The sequence below is a fragment of the Anastrepha ludens genome, chromosome 2, assembly GCF_028408465.1.
Source record: "Anastrepha ludens isolate Willacy chromosome 2, idAnaLude1.1, whole genome shotgun sequence".
Taxonomy (NCBI): Eukaryota; Metazoa; Arthropoda; class Insecta; order Diptera; family Tephritidae; genus Anastrepha; species Anastrepha ludens.
Window position 1 is genome coordinate 131,988,303 of NC_071498.1, and position 6,000 is coordinate 131,994,302.

A 6,000-nucleotide genomic window follows, 5' to 3' on the forward strand; every position below is an offset into this window, starting at 1 on the left:
GGCACACAAACGGATTCGCTGACAAAAAGGACAATAAGCACGAACTCAGTAAAAATATTGCCGGACGAATGGTGGTGGGCGACTTTTATGGTGAAAAAGTTGGATATGACTATTTTCGGCTGTCACTGACGTTGCTGCACATATTGACGACACCATCGTCAACATTGATGAAAATTGGTTCCATCGCCATGCGGTATGCGGCGTGTGGCATGTACTACAGTTGTTGTTGTACGCTTATGTACAATGACTGTGGCAATGGTAACGATGGCATGGCTTGAAGAGCTTATCACCGTCCGGAGATCTTTTTATTTGCAAGTATGAAAAGCGCTGCAGCAGCACAACGGAAATTACATTTTTGCGATTTCTTTTGTTGTGGCGGGCGGATGAAATTGTTGCGCCATGGCCACAGCCACAGCCACAGCCATAGCCGCAGTCGAGCGCAAAAGCTACCAAATTGGCGGCTACAATAATAATAACAACAACAACGTTAACAACACAATAGTGAACAAAGCGAAAAGCCGGGGGAGAAAAAAACTCATTAAAAACGGGTAGAATCATTATGCTCCAATGGAGGGACGATTATGAATGAATGAATGAATGAATGACTGAAGGAATGGTTGACTTAAAAAGCAGGCGAGCGTGCGACGACCAACTGATGCGCTATCACATCACAACAACACAACTTTAAAGTAGAGGTAAATTTACGAATTGGAAAAGATACCTTTTCCTTGTTGCTTTTAAATACTTTGTCATTGGGTAAGCGAATTATTTTTTAATTAATTCATAAATTTAATTAATCTCAACTGAATCACTCGACCAACGAAACCGCTTGTAGCTCAATTTCTACCGGTAGCAAAATACCGAAGTATTTCATAATTTTCATCATATTTCCTTATTATGGCATTCATATGCAAGCATACGATTGTTTGTGTGGATAACTGCGCTTGTATGTATCTGTAAATGTGCTTCGAAACAAACTCGATTCCAGCTCAGAAATCCTCTGCATTCAGCCACTTCCCTGCCGTTTTCCACCCACAAAAGCTTGCTGCCACAAAACTTTACATTCACAGCATTTGGCTGCGCATAGGCGAACAATCGTCCTTCTCACTTCTGTTGGCGCGCCATCGCATTTCAGTGCAGCGGAGCGAAGCAGGCGCGCCAGCAATTTGACTGAACAAATTAAACTCATTTTAAGGATTATTATTATTCGAAATTGTTGGCTTGGAAGTAGCTGCAACGCCATTGAAAGTGATAAATTGCTTGATAGTGTTGGGCTAAGTGCTGAAAGTGGTTAGCGGTTAGTTGGGAAGAGTCATGGGTGGCTATGACTATTATTTTGTTGAGTGAAGTGCCGTTAATGTTAGTGATTTCGCGAAATCTACAATGTACGATGATCTTCCACATTTGTGTGTATGAAATTATTTAATATGCGAGTATACGTTTTGATATAAGAAGATGTGGGTCTTACTGTCTGAGGTTTAGTTAATCGAAAGCTTTGGATTTAATAAAGGGAAACAAATGCTCAAATATTGTACATACAGTCACTCACACCTTATATGATACAGATGCGATATTTTTTTTTAATATGAAAATAATGCGAAAATGAGGATGTGTAGGAAGGCTAATTAGTTTGCAACGAGAATAGTAAAGAAGGTAGTGGTTGAGACAAATTTAGTAAGTGGAACGTAAATTTTAGAAAATTTTTTGAACTCACTCAAAGCGGCTATATTGAATTTTTGTTTAAGACCTCCAAATAAACGCTTCATTCGCCAGTCTTGACCTAACGAATGCACAATACAGAGATTTAAGTATGCAGGGGTCCTTAAACGCTTGACAGTTTCGGTGAATAAAAGCTAACATCGCATACGAGCGCGAAGGAATATAATCGGCATGGCTATTATACAAGGTGAGGTCCAAAATAAATAAGACTGGCGTCATAAAAATGTTCTTGAAGGCGCCACCTGACTTCCAATGAAAGCTTGGGGACATTCGATTCAGTGGCGCAATAACCTAAAGTGTTGGTGTGTTTGTGTCATCGGTACAAAAATGAGTTTCGAACAAAAAGCTAATATCAAATTTTGTTTTAAAATCGGTAAAACGTTAACCGAAACATTTGAATTGATGAAAAAAATTTATGGCGATGATTGTCCATCTCGCGCCAGAGCTCATGAGAGGTGTACACGTTTTAGAGATGGCTGTGAGGACATAAATGACAATGAACATACGGGCCGCCCAAAATCAATAATCACCGGAAGACTTCATCGAAATTGTTCGTAAATTTATCAAAAATGAACCGAAATCATCGTTGAAATTCATGGATTCGATTTATCGCATTTTAACTGATCATTTGAACTTACGGAAGGTCTGTGCACGTTTCACTCCACACAAAATTGCTTAGAATTGATCATTCGAAAGATCTCATTAAAGAGGCGAGAAAAGACGAGAGCTTCCTTTACAACATTGTAACAGGTGATGAAAGGTGTTGTTTCCAAGATGAACCTGAAACTAAACGTCAAGTGCCGAATGGAAGGCCCCAGACGAGCCACCACCCAAAAAATCGCATTTGGAGAGGTCAAACATCAAGTCGATGCTCACTCGTTTTTACGATTTCAAGGGAATTGCCCAACGCGCCAAACCGTCAATGCAATTTGACGTCATCTCCCGATTCGATACAAAACGCGTTATTTATGACCGCGTGTTGCTCGATGGCGGAGGAGATGTGGAGAAACAATTTGAAGGGGACTTTATTGGTTTTTTTCGTTGAGAACGTGGGGCACCCAGTTTGGCGACCAATAATCTGGGGCTAATAGTGGGCTGTGATGCAAACTCTCAGCACATTGTATGGGGAAGCAGCAAATGCAACCCAAGAAGTCTCAAGTTACTGGATTTTATTCAGTCGACTGATATGGCTATTCAAAATATTGGTAATAAACCAACTTTTGTGACCAAAAGAAGACAAGAGGTGATTGATTTAACACTTATCAATAGGTTAGTTGGAAATCAAATCAACCCATGGCTAGTCTTGGAAGAAGATTGCCTTTCTAAGCATTTTCTCTGAGAGTGTCCCAAATTTGCTAGAGCAAGGTTAGGTATTTTGGGTTCCAATGTAATGGGAACAAGTAAAATTCGTTCTCTTAAACAGGAGGATATTTTCAAATATTTTCTTTTTTCGTCAAAGAATCTGGAAAATCCTCACAGGTCCAACTACCTCTACTCCTCTATTCTACCCGATTTTTTCCATCTGTTACTTCTCTCCTTTCCTCCTTGACTATCTACCCTTTCACTTTTCAGAGCTTCGAATACAATGGGCTTTTTTTAGCCTGAGTGTTTTGGGGGCTACCAAATCGCTCGGTGCCTCTTGGCTCGACCTTTCAAGTTTCAATTTCAAGCCTCAATACTAATAAAAATTAAAAAGCTCAAAATTACAATTAAGATCGTTTTGTATAGCAGCAAGAGTTCTATCGAATGAATACTTACGCTTTTCCAAACAGCAAACAAATCGTCGTAAAATAAAAGAAAATTCAAAAACGTTAAGAACTTGTCTAATCGCAGATTTCTCTTTTAAGGGCAATATCGCTATTATTTCGGATAGCCAAGCTGCAATCCAGACACTGGGTTCGGCTACCACAACCTCTAAAGTGGTGGAACAAAGCAGGAATAGCCTCACCATCTTGAGTGAAAACCATAAAGTTACCTAAATCTGGGTCCCGGGACATCGGATCATTGAAGGTAACGAAAAAGCAGATGAACTGGCAAGAGGGGGATCTGACAGAATCGGTATTCACACCATTAGGTGCAGTCAAGAGTACAATTTCCCAAAAATACCTCCGAATCGCGGATTGTAAGTCGGAAGCCCAGACGAAATGCAAAATAAGCAGAACGTTACGGCTCACCTACAACCTCAAGCAATCGTCGGCATTAATAAGAATGAAACAACGGGACGACTGTAGACTAACGGCAGTCATAACTGGCTTTTGGTCTATCGGAGAACAAGCAGCCAAAATGGGTATCCCTCACAATACATACTGTCACAGTTGTAAACAACCGGAGAAAAAGGAGACAATCTTCCATTTCCTCTGGGAACGCCCTGACCTATGGAAAAACTGAATGTTAACCCTGGGCCAACCGCTGTTCGAGAATCTCGAACAACTGTCTGGCTTAGACATCACAACCTAATAAGGTTCTTAAACTGCACAGACTGGATATAGTCATGCTGTAAATAACCCCTAAACAAGTAGCGAGGATATGGCAACAAAATGGTGCGGAAGCGCTAGTTGGATTCTGGAAGAATCACCACTTTAACCAATCAACCAACCAACCATCTATTAATTTTTTGTTTTTGTATCATCATACCTACTTGATTTTATTTTGATAGAATTTCCAAAAGTGGGTAAATTGGACTGAGTTGCTGCTTTGTTAATCTCGGCCAAAGTCGCTTAAGCGGCTATGGCGCCAATCAAGAAGAGACATTTTTTAATGTTTTCGAGTAGATGGCCTTAGTAAGCCATATTTCACGATGTGTGTAAGCATTCTGCGATTGCAGTGTGAAATTACGCTTTAAAAAAAGTTTGTTGAAGCCAATTGTGTTTTATCTCGCTATAAGATAAATTCAAAAAAGAAAGGAAGTTCGATGTATTCTCCAGTACCAACACGACCAAGATGAAAAGTTGGAGCAGTCGCCTAAAAAATGTGTGCTCTTTAGAACCCAATACAGCACCGAACGCAACAGTAAAGCGAAAATTCTAAATATTCCGCTCTGGCGGGCGTAAACGATCGTTCGAATATGTACACACACACACATATGTGTGTCCTAAAATAACAAATTGCAAAATATGCCTTTTCATGAAAATTTCTCAGATGATTTATTCACATTTTTGCTAATTCGTGTGGCCTCGAGCAATTATGGCAATTAATTTTGATAGCTGTGAGAATATTTTTCACCAAATTGTTTAGAATGACCGCAAATAATTTTTTATGATAAATAAATAAATATAATTAAAAATAAAAAAAGTCATACACTCATAGATACATACATATATACACTTGTGCATACATACATTCCCATTTATATACACACATGCATACATACATACATACATACGCATTGTGTGTTCAGATAAAAAATAGAAAAAATAATTGCCTATTCGCTTGTTGCTGAACGAAAAAGCATTTCAATTTGCCGAGTACACCAACGCAATTTTTTTATTGCTTTTGGTTTCTATTCTCGCTAGACAGCGCATAGAGTAAATGATACCTTTTGATATGCGCCGCCAACGACTCACGCAATGCTTTGACTACAGAGAAAATGATAAATTGACCGCTCAGCATGTGGAATGTAAATATTTTGATAGTTCCATTTAGGACAAAAAAAAAAAACAAAATGTAGAGAAACACTAAAAATTGAATTATTAAAAGTTATTGCTTTGAATTAATTGTGAACTTTTTGTGTGTAATGAAAAAAGTGTGTAAGTTATAAAACAATGTATAAACTTTAGCCAAATAAAATGCCAATCATTTAAAATCATTACGCAACTGCAATTACTACAAATATAAATACACATAAGTTCTTACATAGGCTTAAACGCGTCAATTTCTATTATGTGATCAGCTAACCGCTCAGATAACCCGAAGGCACGTCAGCAATGCAACAATTGACATAACGACTCATCATACAAACATACGTATTTTCAGATTCTATACCCTTGTAAACTAATTTTGATAAGGCAAAGCTCTATTTTAACATAACAGTCAAGCTTAACCGATCTGCCTTAGCTGAACTGAGCTTTGCTTTCACTTGCATGCCGGTGGCGAAGTCTCACTATTAATTACTTGTTTTTATTGTCTAGCGCCGGGTTGAGGATCGGGTGATGCTATAAATAGAAATATAATTTTGAAATTAATTCCGCTAGCGTAATTTTCGTACTAAATATATTTAATTAGTGATTATTTATTTTGTTTTATTTAAGTGATAAGTTCAGCGTTTAATTAGCGCCATTATTT